Source organism: Euphorbia lathyris, chromosome 4 (genome assembly GCF_963576675.1).
Source record: "Euphorbia lathyris chromosome 4, ddEupLath1.1, whole genome shotgun sequence".
Taxonomy (NCBI): domain Eukaryota; kingdom Viridiplantae; phylum Streptophyta; class Magnoliopsida; order Malpighiales; family Euphorbiaceae; genus Euphorbia; species Euphorbia lathyris.
Window position 1 is genome coordinate 8,808,173 of NC_088913.1, and position 22,990 is coordinate 8,831,162.

The 22,990-nt window shown below is 37.5% G+C and overlaps 2 long non-coding RNA genes across 9 annotated transcripts; both read right to left on the reverse strand.

Moving 5' to 3' along the window:
• Positions 1–2,901: 2,901 nt before the first annotated feature.
• On the reverse strand, positions 2,902–9,192 carry LOC136228055 (uncharacterized). Of its 8 annotated transcripts, XR_010688390.1 has the most exons (9): positions 8,806–9,192; positions 8,366–8,719; positions 7,978–8,140; positions 7,630–7,701; positions 7,402–7,467; positions 6,268–6,353; positions 5,643–5,864; positions 5,471–5,557; positions 5,318–5,376 (listed from the first exon to the last, which is right to left on the reverse strand). It is a non-coding gene; the product is annotated as an uncharacterized lncRNA (long non-coding RNA). The 8 variants fall into 8 exon arrangements; XR_010688391.1 differs by lacking the exons at positions 5,318–5,376; positions 5,471–5,557 and adding an exon at positions 2,902–3,878 and having other exon boundaries at positions 8,806–9,191; XR_010688393.1 differs by lacking the exons at positions 5,318–5,376; positions 5,471–5,557 and adding an exon at positions 3,896–4,070 and having other exon boundaries at positions 8,806–9,191.
• Positions 9,193–19,451: 10,259 nt separating this feature from the next.
• On the reverse strand, positions 19,452–22,393 carry LOC136227912 (uncharacterized). The gene is made up of 4 exons (XR_010688325.1): positions 22,257–22,393; positions 21,050–21,203; positions 20,120–20,203; positions 19,452–19,796 (listed from the first exon to the last, which is right to left on the reverse strand). It is a non-coding gene; the product is annotated as an uncharacterized lncRNA (long non-coding RNA).
• Between the last annotated feature and the right edge of the window lie 597 nt (positions 22,394–22,990).

Consider the following 22,990-nt stretch of genomic DNA (forward strand, 5'->3'; position numbering starts at 1 on the left):
TGTGTATGTGATGCTCATGGAAGACATATTGGTGGATGCAGTAGCTAACAATGAGCTTTTATCTTTTTTAGATTGTGTGGCAGGATATAATCAAATTGCCATTGCTGAAGAAGATACTTCAAAGACCGCCTTTCGATGTCCAGGTGCTATTGGGACATTTGAGTGGCTGGTCATGCCTTTTGGATTGAAGAATGCAGGTGCTACCTACCAAAAAGCCATGAATGCTATTTTCCATGATATGATTGGAAAAAATCTTGAGGTTTACATTGATGACATCGTCATAAAGTCCAAAAAAGAAATAGAGCACATAGATCACTTGAGATGTGGTTTTCAAAGGATGATGGAGCATCAACTGAAACTTAATCCCCTCAAGTGTGCGTTTGGCTGAAAGTTGGAAACTTCCTCGGGTTCCTGGTGCACCAAAGAGGCGTGGAGATAGATCAGAACAAAGCCAAGGCGATCATGGAGTCCAACTCCCCTCAAACAAAAAAGGAGCTTCAGCGGTTCTTGGGGCAAGTGAATTATCTCAGGAGGTTCATCTCTAACTTGGCTGGAAAATCTAAGACATTTTCTGATTTGATGCGGTTAAAGAAGGAAGATGAATTCAAATGGGAGGAACACCATCAGCAAGCCTTCCAGAGTATCAAATAGTATCTATGCAAACCTCCTGTACTTATGCCGCCAAGGCCAGGTGTACCTCTGAAACTTTATCTATCTTCCGCTCATGATTCCATTGGATGCTTGTTAGCACAAAACAATTCCAAAGGATATGAGCAGGCAATATATTATTTGAGTAGATTCTTGAATGCAACTGAGGTAAAATATTCACCAATCGAGAAACTCTGTCTTACATTGTATTTTGCTTGTACCAAACTGCGGCATTATATGATTGGGGCAAGGGTGTTGGTGGTATCTCAGACTGACTTGATCAAGTACATGTTGAATAAGCCGCTCACAACCGGTAGGATTGGAAAGTGGTCGCTGGCTTTGGCAGAGTTTACTCTGGTGTACTATCCTCAAAAATCAGTGAAGGGGCAAGCACTTGCAGATTTCCTTGCAGATCACCCTTGACTTGATGTGAAGGATGAAATAGATCAAGATCTACCAATCTTCAGTGTTGAAAAATCTCGTTGGATTTTGAAATTTGATGGATCTAGCACCGAGACATCTGCAGGAGCAGGAGTAGTCATTATATCCCCTATGGGAACCAAAACAACAATGTCTTTCAACTTGGATTTCAAATGTACAAACAATTAGGCTGAATATGAAGCTGCGGTCATTGGCCTAGAGATCTTCAGGGAGTTAGGAGCAGATGAAGTCTTGATCCAAGGGGATTCCCAACTCGTGCTGAGGCAACTATCAGGAGAATACAAATGCACTAGCCTCAACTTGGCTCCATATTATACAGCCGTTGTTCAACTACTGCAGGAATTCAATGACTTCTCCTTTCTTCATGTTCCAATAGAGATGAACTGGGAGGCTAATGAGCTAGCTCAAATAGCCTCTGGTTTGAAAATGTCAGAAGAACTCACCCATAAGTTGATAATGATCAAGAAGCACAGACATCCTTCCATCATGGAGAGGAGAATTCAAGTGGAGACATTCAATACAGATGTCAATCTAGCTAGTGACTAGAGGAGTCCCATCAAGGAGTATTTGTCGAACCCAGGAAGACGAGTACCTTATTCCCTCAAGATTAGAGCATTGAACTTCTTATTGATGGAAGGTGACTTGTACCGCAAAAATGTAGATGGACTTTTGCTGAAATGCTTAGGATTTCCAGACAGCATGGAAGTTATGAAACAAGTCCACGAAGGAGTATGTGGAGCTCACCAGGCAGGCATCAAGATGAAATGGCTCATAAGGAGACATGGATACTTCTGGCCATCTATGCTGAAGGATTGTATGTCTTATGCAAAAGGATGCCGACAATGTCAACGATATGGGCAGATTCAAAGAGTTCCTGCAGATGAGATGTACGCAGTTGTCAAACCATGGCCCTTCAGAGGATGGGCAATTGATTTGATAGGGAAAATTTATCCTGCATCATTAAAAGGGCACAACTTTATGATCGTGGCAACAGACTACTTCACAAAATGGGTAGAGGCTTTACCAATGAAGAAAGTGGACCAGAGAGATGTTGTGAAGTTCATCAAGGAGAACATCATTCACAGGTACGGGATCCCTCAGTCAATTACCACAGACCAAGGAACCATGTTCACCGGAGATGACATGAAGGACTTCATGGAAGATTACGGAATCAAGTTGTTGCACTCTACTCCTCATTATCCACAAGCTAATGGTCAAGCTGAGGCCTCCAACAAAGTTCTCATCAACATCCTTGAAAAGATGATCGAAGATAACCCTAGGGAATGGCACGTCTTACTTTCAGAAACTTTATGGGCATACAGAACATCAAAAAGGAGTGCCACAGGCGTCAGTCCTTTCTCATTAACATATGGACATGATGTCGTGCTTCCTATGGAGGTAGTAGTGCCGCCCCTCAGAGTAGCCAGACAAAATGAACTCACTCCAGCAGAATACACATAAGCTATGATGATGGAACTTGAAGGATCTGATGAAGCTAGAATGCAAGCACTTGATCGAATGATCGCCCAGAAAAAGAATGTAACCAAAGCATACAATAAGAGAGTGAAGAAAAAGACCTTTGAAGAAGGAGACATGGTTTGGAAACTCATCTTACCAGTTGGGACTAAAGATAGAGCATATGGAAAATGGTCTCCAAATTGGGAAGGACCATTCAAAGTCTTCCAAGTTCTAAAAGGAAACTATTATTGGTTAGCCAGCTTGCAAGGGGAGCCACATAAGAGGTTCATCAATGGAAAGTACCTCAAGAAATTTTATCCCACTCTTTGGGAACTGAGGGAGCATCAACCATAGGATATAGGCAATATATATTTGATGTAACGCAAAGCAATTTCACTTTGAAAATTGTAAAGCTGGCTTATAGCCGCTATTCTGTTTGCAATAAAATAGTAGCAGGCCTCAAGGCCGCAATTTATTCATCAAGCAATGTCTATCAAGTCTATCTAACAAATAAATCTCTCTGAGGAGAATTTACCTTTCCTGTGATGGAATCATGTTGATTTTCTCCATTGAATTGATTGGTTCAGGCTCTACTCCTTGGCAACGGCAAGCCCATCATCAGCGTAGGGATTGGTAGTGCACTGATGTCTACAACAGCTTCATTGACAAGTTCTATTTCTCCATTAAATTGATTGATTCAGCCTCTACTCCTTGGCACCAGCAAACCCGTCATCAGAATAATGGATTGGTAGTGCACTGATGTCCACAACAGCAACATCATTAACAACTTCGTTCATACTCCAATCCAACATGCAAGTAGACTGAATGATGGAATCTTCATCAACAATAATTGGTAGTGCAACACGAACAACTTGGTAGCACTGTGATTAGAGGAAACCGATCAGTTAACTAAGAGGAAACCGATCAGTTAACTGATCCGGCCTCTAATCCTTCTCACCAGGAAACTTGTTGTCATGATAGGTACCGGTTGTGCACTTATGTTCAGAGGCCTCTACTTCTTGGCACCGATAAACCCTTCGTGGGGATAGGGACTGGTTATGGACTTACATTCAAGAGCTCTAATCCAACGCCGAATGATGGAAACTTTGTCAACAAGAGTTGGTGATGCACGTACAACTTGATAGCACCATTATTAAAGGACTCGATCAATGATTGATCTGTCCTCTAATTTTGGATACTAGCAAGCTTTCTTGTCACAATAGGGACTGTACATGTATATGTGATAATATACACAGCAGCCCCAGGGACGACTTCGTCAAAAATCACGATCACGATTCATCAAGATGCAACAGATAAAATCATTCTTTAATCTGCATATTATCAAAAGGAAAAGTACTGAGTATAACTCTTTACACCGAAAAAAAGGGGGAAATAATGCAACAAAGCCAAGTATCATGTTTCTTTTTGCTTGCCACTGAAGCTGAAAATCGAATGAAAGCCGATAATAAAGCAAAGTCGGGGATCTTTGGCCAAACATAATTGATTGCCGATGGTTTGAGTTTCTGCAACATGGTCCACCATCAAAAGCAAAATCACGGAGTCATCTTAAATTGGAAAAGAAAAGAAAGTGTACACAACACCTCCTTTTATCAGAAATAAGAAGATTCACAGCGGCAACAGAGAAACGAATGCGATCTTTACGGAAGATAAAAAGCAACAAAGAGATGATCCACTGCCAAAGCATGAAATTTCAAAATACAAGAAAGCAATGGATCACTAGTACAGAAATGCTTACTTGTGTCGCACTTTTTCAGGTTGTTGTGTCGCACTATTGTGCGACACAACAGGGGTGCGACACAAGAACTTTGCATCGCTCTGGAGAGCGACACAAGCTACCCATTTGTTGTGTCGCACTTGTCACGCGCGCGATACAATAGAGCGATAACTCTTGTGACGCGCTTCTAGAGTGTGCGACACAACATATGATAATTCTTGTGACGCGCTCCAAGAGTGCGCGACACAAGCTCCCCGATTAATCTGGTACACTTTGTATTGCTCCTTCCTCATGTGCGACGCAAAATATTGATATTTTAAAAAAAAAATTATAAAATTTTTCAGCATCTAGCATAAAATTTTATAATCAAAATTGAAAATAATAAAATAAATAAAAATTTGGATTGAAGAGAGCTATGATAGCATAAAAATTCTACACACGAGGAAAATTTAAACAAAAACATAAGGAAAAGTTCTACACACGAGGAAAATTTAAACAGAGGCAACACAAAATACCTGCTCAAAATAAATAATAAAAATAAGAAAGCACTCTTAGAAATGTCTATTGTCAAAAGTTCACTACACAAACCATCAAAAGTTGAATTATAATTATTTCATATTAGTTAAACATGCTTAAAACACTTAAAATAGCTAATAAGGCATTCTGAATGTTATACATTATCTGATGCTAATAAGGTATTGGTACCTAATAATGCTAGGCTTATCAAATGTAACAACCAATTTTCTCTTGTATGGTTTGATGGTTTTTGCATGTCCACCACAAGGAACAAGAAAATTAATACATGTGATCCTAGGATGTTAAGTTGTCTCCTAATGAAAGATAATAGGAATATAATTTGACTATTTCTGAACTATGCGATTAATAGTCTGTTTGGATAAGGTGAAGGAAACTACTATATTGCAAGAAAAGATCAATCCTTAGTGCTGATGCTGATGAACTAATATAGGACACCCATCTAAAAGAGATAGGTAATTCTTAGTGGAATCACAATTTCATTAATGGCAACTAGAGTCATAGGCATGATAACTTCCTCTAAGAGCATTTCAATTCATCCCATTATCTAATGTAAGTGCCTGAATTTATTAAAGAAGTCAATCATCAGCTTAAATTAGGTCAAACAGATGCTTGCTGCAACTGTTTAGGTGTATAGCTGTATAAGATCCTCACATGTTGGTTCTGCAAGGGGGGAATCATCGAATCAGGTAAATGTTCGGGGAAGAAAGGGTGTTCCTCTGGATTCCCATAATGACCCATCTAATTTGAAAAGAAAGAGAGATCATGCATCTTTACAAAATCACTTTTTATGATAGTCCACAATTTTCTGTTATAGACGACTTACCTTTGCATGTAATTATTTCTGTTTCTCGCACAATGAACTCTAATAAAGAGTCATTAAAACCGTCCATGGAGAGCACATCAGCATCATATGTGTCTTTGTTATAGGAGTACCAAGCTCTCATTAAAAGGTTATGTATTATGTAATCCTCTTGCAGAATCAAATGAATGCCTTATATCTTCAAGGCTCAAGCTCTGAAAATCAGCCACCTGATTCTTGGAACATCTACATGTAAAGGAGACAGAAGGTTAAGAGTTAGCCAAATAATGCCTGAAAGTCGAAAGCTATGAATATTCAATAAGAATATTGAATGAGGTAAAGTCTCAATAACTTTGATTTCTCATTAAAGGAATACATAGGTACTAATTACATATTTAATCTATTGCTAGGTGTGCTCAACAAGTAAAAAGTACTACAAGGACAAAGACAAATGTTTCAATCCTAGCCGTTGATCAATAAGCCTTGTGATGGATGGCTGTGATTGATTCAGGCTTAGGTTCACATGAGGTGTGGTGCATTCTATTAGCATGGGCTGCTTCTAGAATACTCTTGTGGGAAAAGGTCTGAAATACCCTTGGAATACCAAAGGGTTACGTAAAGACTTAAAGCCTTCTTTAATTATTTGTACTTGATAGGATTCTTTCTTTTGGACTCTTCAGTTTCTTCTTCTTCTTGCTTTCGTCTTCTTCATTTGCAAAATCTGTAGATTTTGCCCTGTATTAAAAGCCACACAATAGAATTATGGACATTTAATTATTCACCTCATTGATGAATAAGGACCACATATTCAAAACTAGTCAAGTATGATCAAGAAAAGGTTTTTCAACAAGTCAAATATCTATATTTGGAATAATATGTATATATGGTTTAGCAATTAGTCATTGTCAATGACCAAAATTAATTGAAGTCAGACTAAGAAAGCAACTCCACAATATAAAGAGCAAAGCTGCTGAACCCAGCTTGAAATATGAAGAAACACAAATACAATTGACATATTGAAAACTATCTATGTGTTTCTGTATGCCATAGTTCTGTTGAAACTAGAAAATTGAAAAAGCAATGGCAGAGTCAAAACTGAGTTGTTTACAGAGCAATATAAGGGAGGCACGAGGCCGGGGTTCATATGTGCACCAATCACATTCATTACGTGAAGGAAATGAACTAAATTCACGGTCAGTCATAATATCAATATGACAAGTTCTCCCATGAAGTGTCTCCATTAAGAACTTGTATGGAATGCCTCAAGTGTACACAGGATTTTAGTACAATACATTCGTCATCCTAAAATATAACACGAACATCTAATCTTTATTTTAAAGAAAGCAGGAAAATCTACTTCTGATATGAACAACTAAATTTCACAACCATACTCTTCTTACATCCAAGTGTTCTAGGCATTAAGGAAACCTGAAGAGTGCAGTTGTATGTACGTGTGTGTTATACTCTGTGCATGTGCAACTAGCACTAAAACTGTATGGAAATTGATCCAAATTTACTGAACATTGTTGCGTAAATATAGAAATTGAAGCCACTGAAACTTAATGCATGTTTGGGAAGACCCACAGACCAAGAAACAAGGCAATATACCCCTCCAACCAGGAGATGTACAACAGAAACAAAACTGAAGAAAGAGCAGACTAGCAATTATGAGATAAAGTAATAAATTTCAAAAGCACCAGGAATGACCATAGTGCAGTATACAATAGATTATGTACTAATAAGATGAATCCATAATTGATCTAAAAGGAGAAAATCCACATACTATGGATATGGGAAATAATTGTAGACTTTTTTATTGAGTATGTTGAAGATGACATTTAAGAAGTACCTGTACAGGAAACACAAACCAATCAGTTATTCCTTAAATCAAATACAAGGTAGAGGTTAATGGATTTTTAGCATCTGCTAGGGTGGTAGATTAGCCTCAAAATTGGATCTGCAAACAAAATGATAATATTTGCCTGCAACTCAAATGTATATGATATCTTACCACGTAAAGAAGAAGAAATATGTAACCAGTGCAGGAAATCTCTCGCCAAAGATTTTAGAAGGCTCTACATGTCTGCACCCGCAAATTCAAATTATAACACATATATAGCACTGATATCACATCTTTAAAAACAATGCTTAAAGGGTGAAAATTCAGCTTCAATTTCAAGTCTGAGGAGGTTAATTAATAAGTCACTTTAAGTAATAGTCCATCGTAAGTAAGTTCACGAGACTAATGAAGTATCTACGGAGGCTAATCGGATAATCTGAATAAGATATGATACCATGTATTAAGCCTAAAACATTTAAAAAAACAAAAAAAAGATTACATCCAATCTGATTAGCATACCATCATGTTTCTTCATCAAACCTCTTGCAAAGAGCAAGCAAATAATCAAGAATCCAACTTCAGCTGCACCTCCTAATATAATAGAAAAGGAAAAACAAATTTAAATGTTTTAATTCCATATTTTTAATTCCAACTTCAGCTGCACCTGTATTCTGCCCTGTCCCTACATCACACCAAATTTAATTCCATATTAATTGCACATTACTTAAACACAAACAATAGAAAAATGATTACTTTTTTTATATTCAATTTGGCCAATCAATCTCTATTGACAGAAAGAAAGTGACCAACAGATTTAATTCAATTTCCCAATAAAACTTGCCAGTCATCAAACAAATCAACAAAAGTTTATCTATGGAAAAGGAAAAACAACTCCTTCAAGATTTACCTGAAGAAGAAGATGAATGAGAAGATGATGAGGATGATGATCTTCTAGGGACCCCATTTGGATAATAATTGTAACGAATAAAGCACTTATGCAGATAGATTTGGCCAGAAATAGAGTTACCAGATTCAACCTGAGCTCTTTGCACAGCACTTTTAACACATTCACCACAATCTGAATCCCCAACATCACCTTCACACTGCCCCAAAACATACACAGCTTGATAGCTAGTAGTATAAAATCCATGCCCACTAACGACACCGTTTTACAACACAGAGAAAGCAGTATCCCTCCTCTCCTCAAACCCACTTCCTGCTATATTGGTAGCTCCACAAGTGTTGAACAACATTTCCATACCTGAAACTTGAGTAAACCCAGCATCAGCAACCATTATTTTTCCATTTTTTTTCTTTTAAATTCAGAAAAGAATATGCAAGTCTTACCCTTCGGCATCAGCAGCCGCAGCCTTAACAATCGGAAAGTCAAGAGAACTCCGTCACCGAATCGGTTGACTCAAGCCAGCGATTCTCAAGAGATTACCGGAGAAAAGAACCGGCGAAACATAAATTGGAAGTTCCGACAACGATAAGGAAGCCAATCGCATGATTTGAGCGGCAAGAAGTGATCGAGGTTTGAGTGAAACTTGAAAGCTCATGGACGAAAGCTTCAAAGAGAGAGATGGGAGAAAAAAAGGCGGCCGGACTTCCGAAAGCCATGGACGAGAGCTTGAAAGCTCTTGATTGATTCATGATGTGGAAGGATGAGGAGGAAGAGAAGAGTCTCGAATGAAACAGGAGGCTGGGGGCTGCCAAATGATCCTAACCTAATTAAGAATATATGATAGGCTTTTTATTCTTTTAATCCCCCTTATTTTGTTTATTCAGGTTTAATCCCTGCTAACCCCTTCCCGTTTTATGATTTAGTCTCCGATTGATTTATATACTTAGGAATCTGAACTTGTTTACCTTGTCTCCTGTCAATTAGACGCCTCAATGTTTTAATCATGTACCTAATTATTTGAATTAAGCTTAATTAGGTCGTTCCAAATAGTAGTTCGTATTAGTTGTGTCGCGCTTTTAAAAAGGAGCGACACAAAGATAACAGACTCCTTGTGTCGCTTTTATAAAAGCGTGTCACAAAGATAAAACACTTCTTGTGTTGCTTTGGTAAAGGCGCGTCACAAGCTTGTTCTTGTGTCACACTGTAAGACACGCGATACAAGAAGTAACTCGTTTGTGACACACGCTCTTCAAGCATGACATAAGTGATGACACAGAATACTTAGTTGTGTCGCGTTTATAGAACGCGCGACACTAGTTACTCTGTTGTGTCGCTTTATCTTCAAGCGCGACACAAGAGGTGCGACACAAGTGAGCATTAAAAGAGAACACAAAAAGAAAGAAAAGAAAAGAAAGGGACATGTGGTCCTTTACCGTCAAATTCCACTACTCAGTGAAATCGATTTCAAGATCTTCTAGCTTGAAAGAAGACGACCACTGTGAAGGCTTACAAGCACTGTGGAGATGAGCTCCATTCTTCCGGCATCAAACATCAGCCTTCTTTTCCATTTGTTAATTCGGCGATTGAACTTGCCCAAAGACGCTTTGTCAAGAAGCAGCAATCCAAGTCCAACAGACGGAACAACGTCGATGATTTTTGAAGACAGAATCTGGAAATACAACATCATCAGTATTAAAAAAAAAGAACATGATAACAGAGAGTTCAATGTTGTAAACTTAGAATGAGGGGAGATGACCCTCTTCGAGAAGAACTTTGTTGCAAAACATGTTATCAAATATAAACTCTCAGTACAGATGATTCTTCAGGACAGATTTCCCTCAAACTTTTTCTCTGCCTCCTTTTTCTTTTTCATCACATCATTCAACGAAGTCCCTGATTCAGACCCACCATCTCTGCTGTAGCTGAAAATTTGAGGTTTCAGCAACGGCCATCATCCTCATTCGGCTCCAGTTCGATCAAACGGTTTACAACTTCAATTGCTTCTACAAGTTTTCAGGATTTGATCCTTACCTCCATGAGGGTTCTTAAAGCTGTAAAAGGGGCAGCAATCGGTGCGGCAATTGCAGACTTAATTTGGAGATGGAAGAAGAATAAAAGCAGCAGCAGTGAGAGCGAGGCAGGTGGATCAAACTTCATGTTGAAGCTCTCAAGGTAAGGTAGGTAAACAAAACTCAATTCTCTACTGCACCGCTTTCTCTTCAAGTTGCTATTGAAAATATTTAATTATTTTCAAGTTGGTTTTTTATGCGGTATATAGAGTTTGTGTTTATTAAGGTTTCTTTTGCATTATGGTTTCCTAGTCCATTTAAAACTTTAAATTTTTGTTCTGCTGCAATTTTATCCTTTTATTATTTTCTTCATTTATTTTTAATCTTAGGTTTAGATCTATTTAAATTGAAAGACTTCTATTCTATTGCATTAATAGCTTAACTTTTTACTTTTCGTTTTTATCAGTTTTCTTTTTAAAGTTTTATTTCAATTAAATTTCTTAATTTTATCATGTTTTATTTTACTTTATGTTATTTTAAACATTTTAAATTTTATGGAGTTTAAAAGATTATTTTTGTTAGGGACCAAGCATAAATTTTCGTTTCTCAAATCCATGCTTGTGGGGAACAACTGTTTGCACCATAAATAATTTTTGGCTTTGAATTATTTTTAATATATTAATTGGCTACGCTTAAGTATATTTTTCCAAAGTGGACATCAGGGGAAACTTGAAGTAAACTTAGGGGAACCAATAGCCAATTAATATTTTAACGTGTATTTTTGAGCCAATTGAAAAGCAGGAAAAATAGAAAGCGTGAAAATCAATTTCATCGTGGAACTCAAAGTGGAGCGGTTACTCAATGTGGTGGAGAACGTGGATTAGTAGGAAGAAGTAGGAAGTTACCTCCCAGCTTCATCAAAAGGGCATTGTTTCATCATAGTTGCCACAGATTACTTTTCCAAATGGGTGGAAGAAGCACCAATGAAACAAGTCGGCCAAACACAAGTGATCCGATTCATCAAAGAGAACTTGATTCATAGATTCGGAATCCCAGAATCCATCACCACGGATCAGGGGACCATGTTCACAGGCGAAGATATGAACGAGTTCGTAGAAGAGTACGGAATTAAGTTGATTCATTCCACCCCATTTTACGCACAAGCGAATGGTCAAGCCGAAGCATCCAACAAAATTCTAATTCAAATCTTGGAAAAGATGTTAGAGGACAATCCTAGAGAATGGCACAAAGTTCTCTCAGAAACACTGTGGGCCATGCGAACGTCTAAAACACGAGCGACCGGAGTGAGTCCATTTTTTCTAACATTTGGTCATGATGCAGTAATACCATTAGAAGTCATCGTGCCTTCACTGCGAGTAATGCGTCAGAATGACTTGGAGCCAGACAATTATATACAAGCCATGACCATGGAACTAGAAGATTTGGACTACGAAAGGCAGAAAGCGCTCGATTGCATGATGATCCAAAAGAAGAAAGTGGAAGACGTGTACAACAAGAAAGTAAAAAAGAAAAACTTCAGAGAAGGCGAGCTAGTGTGGAAGCAAATCCTACCAATCGGGACGAAGGACCGTGAGCTTGGAAAGTGGTCGCCCAACTGGGAAGGACCATTTCAAATCCACAAGGTGCTCCCCGGGAACGCGTATTGGTTGAAGAGTTTGGGCGGAGAACCACACAGAAGATACATCAACGGCAAATACTTGAAGAAATATTTCCAAAGTATGTGGGACATAATTAATGTAGCAGCCAGCCCGCAAGACGTAAAAGAGGCTAAACTACGCGCGGCGCACACCACAGACGCCATGCGTAAAATACATCAATAAGGCGTTTTAGGTTCAGGAGCACCAACACGCAGGACGTGTTTGACAATATGCGGGACGTACATTCTCACACGCAGGGCGCTCCCCCTATACGCAGGACGTGCACTAGACGTACATATAAGATATGCTACAGGAGCACGAACACGCGGGGCGTGCATTCTCATACGCGGGGCGTACCTTCCTACGCGAAGCTTAACACAAGAGACGCCACGTGTAAAATACATCAATAAGGCGTTTTAGGTTCAGGAGCACCAACACGCAGGGCGTGTTTGACAATACGCGGGGCATAAACCAGACGTGTGTAAAAGACAGCTCTAGGAGCACGAACATGCGGGGCGTGCCCCAAAGACGCAGGGCGTGTACCGGACGTGCATGAAAGATGTACTCCAGGAGCGAGAATACGCGGGGCGTAAAATCAAAGACGCCACTCGTATTCATTATCAAAAAGGCGCTTCAGGGTCAGAAGCACAAATACGCGGGGCGTAACCAGGTACACGCAGGGCGTATGCGCTCTTTTTCTGGGCGTTTGCAATTTTGCTGGACATTTATATAGTGTCTTTGCAAGTGCTATAAATGTTCATCAATAAAAGAATAAATGTGCCATGGCCAAAAATAGATGACTTAGCAATTGCTCAAACGGCAATCAACTCAAAAAGCAATGTCCATTTGTGCTAGACAAATAAATAAATGAAAGAATGAGCGTACAAACTCAAAGCGAAGATGAAAAGTACAGGCAACCCGTGAACGTACCTTACGGAAACAAACAAAAATCAGGCTTCGGGTATTTCGCCCAAGACTCACAAAGTTTGGAGGCAGCCTCTCTGTGTTGCTCGCTCTGTCTGTGCCATGCCAACATCTCATCATAATGATTGGCCAATCGATCTTTCTCACGGCCCAACTCTTCCTCCATCCGCGGGAAACAAGCCCTAAACCCGGAGCTAGCTCTAACCATATCTTCCTTAAACGCTCGAGCTTCAGCCACCTCCTTCTCCAATACCGCAAGCCGCTCCTCTACAGCTGCAATTTTGGCTAATCGTTGCCTATCCGCTTCTTCAGCATCAACCAGAGCATTAAACTTCTTGTTGTAGGCCTCTAACTCTGCCATATTTGATCTAACTCGAGCTGCGAGACCTGCTGCCACGTTTTTCTCAGTAACATAGGACTGATAGCAAAATAATACGTGGTTCTTGGCGGATGTCAACGGCTCAGTCTTGAAGGGATAAACACACACACCCATCATAAGGTCAAAATCAATCATAGCTCTTTCAACACGGGTCGGAGTCCAAGAGTCGAGAGGAGAGGCGACAAGCTTACTGAGATTGGCACGAGCATCACTCAAAGAATCATCAATAGGCAAGGATGAGTCAGCCACGGCGTTAGGCGGTACTTTCAAAAACGAAAAATCCAAACCAGCAAAAGGATTATCAGCCTTAAGACCGACAGGAACTAATGGAGGACGCACTAGAGCTGATTCCTGCCATATTCACAAATGACATTTCAATCAAACAATATTACTCAAGCATCCCAAACATAGTTCATAAAGTAACGGAGTCACAAATCATACAAACCTGAGACAATGGTGCGGCAATCAATCGGTTTAAAGAAGAGGCAGAAGGAAGATGTGTTCGTGCTGGAAGTTGCAATGGAGTCATGTCCACCTCAGCCGAGCTATCATCAAGAGACAGAGTTCTAATCGAAGAAGTCACGTTCCAACGTGCCCCTAGTTGATCCAGCGCTCCATCCTCAAAATCAAAGTATAAGGCTTCGTCAGAATCAATTCTCTCTCCTGGTCTCACATAAGGGCCTGCCGTAGTAGGTACCTGCCCTCCCCCATCCAACATGATTGCTTTGCCTTTGCCTTTGCCTGTTTCGTTTATCTCAAGAGCATTCGGGACCAGAAGAGTCAGATTGTTATCCTTTCCCGAGCTACCGCTCGAATCTAAAAAAAAAAAAAAAAACAAAATGAATAAAATGTATATGTATATAAAATGTACATACAAGACAAAATAAAAAGAGCTTACCAACGGGTGGAATACACTGCTGAAAAACGGTGTCCCACCAAGCATCAAACGAAGGTCGATCCGACCCAAGCAGAAGTGGTCCCTGATCATATCCCGCATCCAGAACCGCAGCAGCTATATCTTCATCACTAGCTCCATACCGCTGAGAAGAGGTAGGAAATGGGAGTGGCCCTGGAATAGCTTGGAAAAATCCTAATTGACGTGCCCAAAGACAAGGTGCATACAAAGTCAGACCAGGATTTGATGATCTCGAGGTTCTAGTTCGGTTCACCCCGTGGTGTAACCGACGTGTTGCACACACCGTCATCCACCATTCAGTACCTTCATGGGGGGCAGGAGACAAGTAAGAAAGCGCCCAGGATGGTAGACATGAATTACTCTTATTCCAAAAGAGAAACAACTCATTATGAGGGGATGGTACTAAAGTACGAAGAAATCTCACAACCACACCAACGGCCAAACTCGAAGAGCTATAGCAAAGGTCTACACCAAGATGATCTGAAACCCCCACTGATGAAACAGTAGCCAAATGAGGGAAGTAGATAAAAACCCACAGTTGTAACAACCACAAGCCACCCCGAGGTTTTACAAATGGTCTGCCCTCAACCGTAAGAGCTAGACGGTGGAAGGTTGAAGCTAACAACATGGTGCCAAGAGCTAAACGACGGCCTGAAGCCAAAGCCTTAGCAATAATCAATATTTCAGCGGTAGGCCTAAGACCCAACGGCTCAAAAATGTAATTGCTAAGCATCATCCACAGGAAATGCACATGATCCTCATCATCCAACTCCGCCTTATCCAATTTCTTCTTAATTATTTTGGCATACGTCCCAGCCTCTTTAGATAAGATGGCTTGCACTCCAGGGAATGCGTGTGTATATACACAACTTGGGACTTCCTCTCCAATAATGGGCAACCCCGTCAAAGCAACCACATCACGTAAAGTGATAGACATAGGACCCAGCGGGAGAATCAATGAGTTGCATATCGGTGACCAATAATTCAAAACTCCTTCAAGAACATTCACACAAGGAGTAATTTCATGACGCGTCAAACGAACGAAATCCCTGATGCCAACCTGGTCCCAAACACTAGCATACCTCAATCCTAAATAATCTACAAGGTCATTCCACCCAGTGTAACAACGAGGGAATACCAGACCTTTCTTATTCGCAGGGAATTGATAAGTTTCCCTATGAAGGGCTAATTCGGTAGCACTACTCATGGGATAAGGGGGCAAAGGCGAGTTTATTCATAGCAACAGGGCTAATTGTAAAGACACTGTCCTGAAATCGAAAGTACAGACACAATCAATCAAAGCCTATGGAGGCTACCTTCAAAAACATGATCATGAAATTACAAAAATTACCTCCTGCAAGCCAAGGGTTATGCCTAGGCGAGAATCAGCGCGAATGGTGTCAGAATATGAGTCCGCAGCTGTGACAGACAGATGCAAATTTCAGCAATACAATTCCATCTCCACGTAATAGCTCTAAAATTCTTATGTTTTATTCCAATTCAATTTATTTTCTCATAAAATGTGATTCTACACACACAAAAGGAAAAGAAAAATCAAAAAGAAAGAAATAAAGAAGAAAAATAGATTGCATACCCATGCTTGAGAGACTGAGAGCTTGATTCTGAGTGTTCTTGAGTTTGAGGAAAAGAAAATGGCAGAAACAAAGATAACAAAAAAAAGAAAAGAAGAGTTGTAGATTGATTAAGATAGAGAGTTCCAAGGAATTCAAATTCTAAAATCCTACAGGATTCTTCTCTCTATTATCTTAAAAAAAAAAATATTTAATAAAACTTCTTTTGTACATAAATTTTATTATTACTAATTCATTTATGCACAAAAGAGGGGGGCTATTGTTGGCCCAAAAAATAAAATAATTATTTTTATGTATATGAAAAGCTTGGGTTATGTTTTTAGGATATAGTTTATATTTTCTAGAAAATAATACACGTGTAAGCTAACCTGCAACCCATGAGAGAGTCCGGCACCACGCGGGGCGTGTCCTCAATACGCAGGGCGTAAACAAGGCGTCCGGAGAAATCAACGTCAAAAACTCAAATACGCAGCGCGTCCTTCACGTTACGCGGGGCGTACTTTCTTACGCGGGACGTACTTACCAATACGGCATGCGTGAGACGCATCCGCAGAGTGTTCCAAGATCAGAAGCTCCAATACGCAGGGCGTACTCCTTTACGCGGGACGTGACACCATAGACGCCACGCGTAGAAATCAACAAGAAACGCACAAGGCCCAGTATCCGCCAATACGCAGGGTGTAGTAGGACATACGCGGGGCGTATCGTCTCGTCCGGAAGCAGTCAACGGCAGTTGAGGAAGTTAAGTTAGTTGGTTAGAGTTAGTTGGAGTTAGTTGAGTTATTTGGTGATGAAAAGACCAAAATACCTTATTTCTTCAAGTTCTTCAAGTTCTTCCTTTCGTTCTTCATTTTTCTTAGCTTCAATCCCTCATTTAGCTTCCTTTAGCCTTAATTCAAATTCCAATAGCCTTCCTTCCAAGTTTCTCAATTCAATTTAGCATTCCTAAGCTGTTACTCTGCTCAATTTTCAATTAGAATTCCATTTTCCAAAGTAATTTTCCAAATTCGTCCAATCATTTGCAAAGCCCGTTTTCGTCCATTTAACTTCATTTTCTGCTTTCGATCCCTTCGACAAAGTTGTTCCTGACTTCCCGAAGTTCAATCTACACTATTTACTTGTCCAATTCCGAATTCTTAACCATTCCAACCAAGCTCCCCAAAGTCAAAGTTTAAATCTGCCCCATTTCCCTACCAACGTTTAGTCATTGCACAAAGCACATACCGTACGGGCCCGATCGGTGGCAGCTCTCCGAGGACCTCACACCTACGCCAAAATTCAACTTCAATCCGAGATAGCTATTGTGGCTCCGAGTTTGTTGTTGAATTCCAATTTATTTTAATTGCATTTCAATTCCTTTTATTTGATTTGCTCTTCCATTTTCAATTGAATTAGCTATATGTTTAGTATAGAAGTTCTTCAATTGTAATTCATTTTTAATTTATGCTTACCTCAAACACATGTATTCAAACCTTGATTTACATCAATAAAATACCGATTTTTCACCAAATTTCGTGTCAATTTCGCACTTTAAATTCCTTTATTTTCTCGTCTTCAATTTACCCCCATTAGCTTAAATAAAACAATTTATCTAGCAAAGTTTCTATAACGGCGCTAGAGACCCAAGAGGGACTTTTTCAATCCTTGCGTCCCTCGCCAATCGTTTCGTTTAGAATTCAAGTTTTGGCGCGTAAATTCCATAAACTTAACCATTTCAATTGAGAAGTAATCTTCTCTGGCACGCCCGCACCCTAACCACACGTGACAAGGTTGAAATTAGCATATTCGCAAAATATCGCTAACACTAATATTATTTAGGTTTTAAATAACCCAAATAATTAATATAAGCCCTTTATTTTTTTAAACTTAAAAGAGGCCCAATTGATTTTTTTAAAGAGTTAATTACAAGTAGATGCGTAGTGGTTACATGGATTTGCAGATGAGTACCTGTGAAATTTTTGTTTACAAACACAACAATGTTGTTGTAAAATTTTACATTTTTTTCCACTTTGCCAAATTTGGCCGATAACGACCTCAAAAAGAAAATTTTAAAGAATTAAAACTTTTTAGTATATCACATTTACCATATTAAAAAAATTTGAAAACATCATTTTTTTAGTTCTCTCTTTAAACATTAACTTTCTCTCTCATAAAAAACAATACCTAAATGACCTTAAACCTAAAAAGTTGAAGAATTAAAGTTGCTTAAAATAACATTTAACGCTTAAAAAAATTCATTTCGAGGTTGCAAATCGACGAAACTACAAAGCATCTATATGTAAGTGACCCTTTTTAAAAATAGGTTGATGGTTAATTTAAGAGTTAAACTCATATTTAGTTTTAATGCATCCACAAATTTATCATTTTATGCATTGTTTGGTAACATTTTATGCATTGTTTGGTAACATTTTGCCCTTGAAATATTTCCATAAGTGACATTTAACCCGTTTTGCATGAAAAATTAATCGATTTATTAATTTCTTTACCAAATGACATAATTTTTGACACGTGATATATACAAGTGGCGGTTGATTTAATTTTTTCCACGATATATAGATTTAATAACATATCATATTTTCTCTTACCTTTTTTTTCTTCCTTAAGCTTGATATTTCTTAGCATTGCAAATATTTTGCTCTTCAGAATGTTTTCTATTACTCATTTTTATGCATTGGTTTCCAAGAAAAATTTTATATTCAATTAATTCAGATGGTATTATTAAAAGTTACAAACCGAAAGTCATATCTTTTATTTTTCATTTCAATTTTTTAATCTCAAGAAATATATCTAATCTAAATTCAGAAAATAAATAAACATTATTTGTTATCTTTTAATAATAACAATAAGATGATTAGATAAATAAATAACAAACACCATAAAGGATTAAGTCCTTATATGCACGTATTGGGCCATTCAATAACAGTTTGAATGATTAACAAAGCCAACTCTGATAGCTCGTTGATTGTGAAAATTAAAGATTAATAACTTAATCTTCGAAACCGCATAAATTCAAAAGCTCTTAGTCCGAAAAAAAATAAATAAAAGATGACTTATACTTAAAACCCTCAAAGGTAAGGGTTTAATAATGTTTTAGTCATCGGCCCTGTTTGGGAATTAGCTGTTAGCTATTAGCTGATTACATTAGCTGCTATGATTAGCTGATTTGACTAGCTGTTTGTGTAGACATGTTTGATAAAAATTAGCTGATTGATAATAGCGGTTTGTGCATTGGCGACCGAGGATTTGGTGTCCCATCACTACAAGAAAAAGGGGATTTAATGATGGGAAAAATCATCACTAAAAGTCTAGTTCCACTCATTAAAAGTTTTTAATGAGCGGAATTTTCCCCTTGAGAAAGCCCTTCTTACTAAAAGTATTAATGAGCGGAATCATAACTTACAATGAGTGGACATTTACCCTTATTAAAAACTATATAATGATTCAAAATACGCTCATTAAAAGCATTTATAGTGATTAAAAATCGTCTAATTAAAAATATTTATAATGATTTGGATTGAACGGAGCTACTCTAAATTAGATATATTCAAGTCTCAAACAAATTAAAATAACATCAAACTTTTAAATAAAAACACATAGATAACCAATTCCAAATGAAACCATATCATTAATAATAAGACATATCATAGATTGAAGGTATAATTTTTACACTTGAGCAAATAAGGTATAATCACATTCAAAGTATTGGGATCTCCTACGAAATGAAATCAGAATTTTATTATACTACCCATTAAATAGTCAAAGTAAAGAAATCTACAAAGAATAGAGCTAAATACCAAAAACATTGTGCATATCTGCAAAAAGATGATGTCTATGGGTTCACCTATGGTTGATTGCAACTCCGAGTGGGCATCCAAGGTCGAAGAGGACGGAGACTCGGCTCTTCCATCAATAGGTTCGCCTATGGTTCTAATTACAAATGTTTTCACATAAAACACCTGATTGTAAAAGGTATTACGTTAGACGCCAGAACTATATATGAATTTGCTGCATTTAAATGTATCTACACAGTTATCATATATAATTTTTCTTCTCGTTCAGATAGCTAAAGTTTTCTCAATCAGATATATGCCGCTCAAGTTTCCCTGTGCAGCTGTAATTAACAATAGTAAACTACTTTAATGACTGAGCGATATATACTCTTTCCAATTACTAACCTTTTGAATAATATAAATAAATAGCAGAATAGAAGCATTGAATATCCACTAACACAATGAGAAGAAAGAATAGACAAAAAAAAAAATTTAAGAGTCCAACTTACTAGGCCACAACCGAGGAGATGAATATCAGTATAATCACGAGTTCTTGTGTAATATTGCAAATCAATTTGAAAGGAATTTGTCCACTGCAGAAATTAGAAACAGAGTGTATAGTTATACAGTAAAATTTGCCATCAATTAACTTTCTCTTCCCACTTCAACTTAATTGTATTTTTTTGCTCTTATTTAGATGGATTACACAAACAAAAATGCATGGAGACACAAACTTATCACCAACTTAGAAAAGGCTTTTAAAGTTAATAAACTAGAGTACATCACCAAGGGAAATATTATATTGCATTAATCAACAAAATTTCTCAAATATTCCAATCAATCAATTCAATAACTCAAATTGCCAAATCAGAATTCTAACCTTAAATAACAATAATTCACACCAATCACTAAGTTCGAATATCCAATGGCAAACTAAATTAATTGAAGCGTAACGAATTGCAAAAAGATATTCACTGCTAGAATCTGCAGGACAGCCATTCTTACTGCTATTAACTTGTAAATCCTTCTTCAATTAAGTGGATACAGACACTGCACACTAGGCATTTAAGTATTAATTAGACACCTAATAATGTTGATTGAATTTACAATAAAAACTTGGATTAAAGACTCAATTTCTCAGATGAAACTACCTTAGCTTGTGGAAATATTCCAAATGATGAAGAATGCCGTAGAAAGAAGAACATAACAAGTGATATACTAAAAAAATTTGTGCATCAAAAGTAAAACCTAAAATTTCAATAACACCAACTAACAGACTAAAAATAGAAAAACAAGTGTATCAAATATTTCTATTGGAAAAATAGAGAATCCAGTACTAAAAGAAGTTAAATTCAGCAGAAGATTATAATAATTTCATGTACATTATCTATATAATAATATTTGAAGCATTTAAGAGCTATAAAATGTAATCCAAGTACCTTAGCTTTAGACAACTTAGACCAAGAGAGAAAAAAGCGTGGACAAAGGTGCAGCAATCAAAGTTAGAGCTAAGGATCCAATAAAGAGACCAGGTGGGTTCGATAATCCAAGTGAGATCGGGCCCTCGTCTCTCACGAAATACGCTCTCAAAATCTGCTAAAGAGAAATTTAGAAAATTATTCACAACTCGAATTCAAATATCCAAAAAGAATTAGAGAAAGTCAAACATTAACAGCAATTACGAAGAATAAACGAGAGGAAGAGTGAAGCAGAACCGGGACTGTGAACTATTCTTTAGGAGGAACCACTTGACAGCTACATCGAATCAATTGAGTTCTCTATTATTTAAATGACACGTATACACCAGTTTCATGGAGAAAAACAGAGGATCGTCTATCTAAGGACAAGACTTGCCAATTCAAAATCGTTAATATGCCTTACACTTCTTCAAACAAGAACTAAAGTTACACATGGACTATTGAGCATGGTGTGCCTTCTGCTACGTACTTCGTATGTGTCTATGCTTTCAACTTTGATAAACATGAGGTTGCTTATGGTCAGAATACATATACTCATGAAACAGAAAAACTCTTAGAGGTCAAGGCCATCATCGGCCGTCATGTCTCCGTTGATATTGCCTCTGTTTGCTTCAGTGCTTTCTCTGTCATACCCTTGTTTGTGTTTTTCTTTATTGAGAAAAGAAAGGCCAGGCTCAGTGAAAGCAAGTGAAATCAAGAGGAAAGGACTATGTGCACCCATTTGACACACTAGTATGGTTTGCTTCTCATTCATTTTACAGTGTCTGTATTAGGAATTTTCTATGCCAAACTTAGTATTCAAGTATGAAATGGTACTATACTCTTCCTAGTTTTATTCAAATAATAATTCTTCTAATTAGTGAAATAAAAGGCAAGTTATAAGAGTGAAGAATAAAAGTGTTTAAAATTACTGTCTTTCTCCTCATATACAAATTAAAATAAATTTCACTATATCAATAGAAGTATATCCAATCAGGACAAGGGAATTGATATTAATTTGCGGGGAAATTATTAATTCTTCTCAATTCTCATCATTGGAAAAGTTTAATTCATCATACAGAGTCATTCCAAGACACAGACAAGATTGAAATTCAGTCCTAATGCCTATCTGTGCAATTGAAATTCATGAAAACTTTTACAAAGTAAAACATATTTCAGAGAAACCCACCCATATAACGATGCTTCTCTTTGTACTGCACAAGAGGGTTCAAGTAATTAATTCAAAGCCCCAAAATTGAAAGATTGTATCTGTAAAATTGTTCAAACAAACATATTGTTAGCAAAAGTCTAACAAAGTCGAACAAAAAAAAAGGAAAGCAAGCATAGGAAAAACAGAACCACACAAATTAGGTTTTCCAATAGATCTGCAAATAAACACATAAGGAGATATGAATAACGACATTTACACAAGGTTTTCCAAGAAATCAGACTTATATAGTTAGTTGTATACAAGGTTTTCTTAAGAGTGTAATATTTTTAAAATAATATCTAAAGTACATTTGATTTAACCATTCAGTACCAAATTAAAAATAATGCTCACCTACAAACCATTTAAACATTTTACATAGAGTACTAATTGAAAAAATGACATGAAGAAAAAGTTTAACAATCAACATCCAAACAGTCATTAAAACATTAACATCATAACCAAATGTCAACAAAATCAAGTCCAATTTAGTTTATAAAAGCAAGTTACTAATGAACCACAAAAACCTCTAAAATCGTCAATATTTACTTTCTGAGTATAACCTCAATAATGGTATTTTTAGAACATCTTCGCAACCTCATCAATCGTTTTTCTAATGCTTTGAGCTCAAAAGTGGTTACATGATCTTCAAATTCTAACACCATCTTCTCTAACACTTTTGCATTCTTGAGTAGAAATTCAATAAAGATTAACAA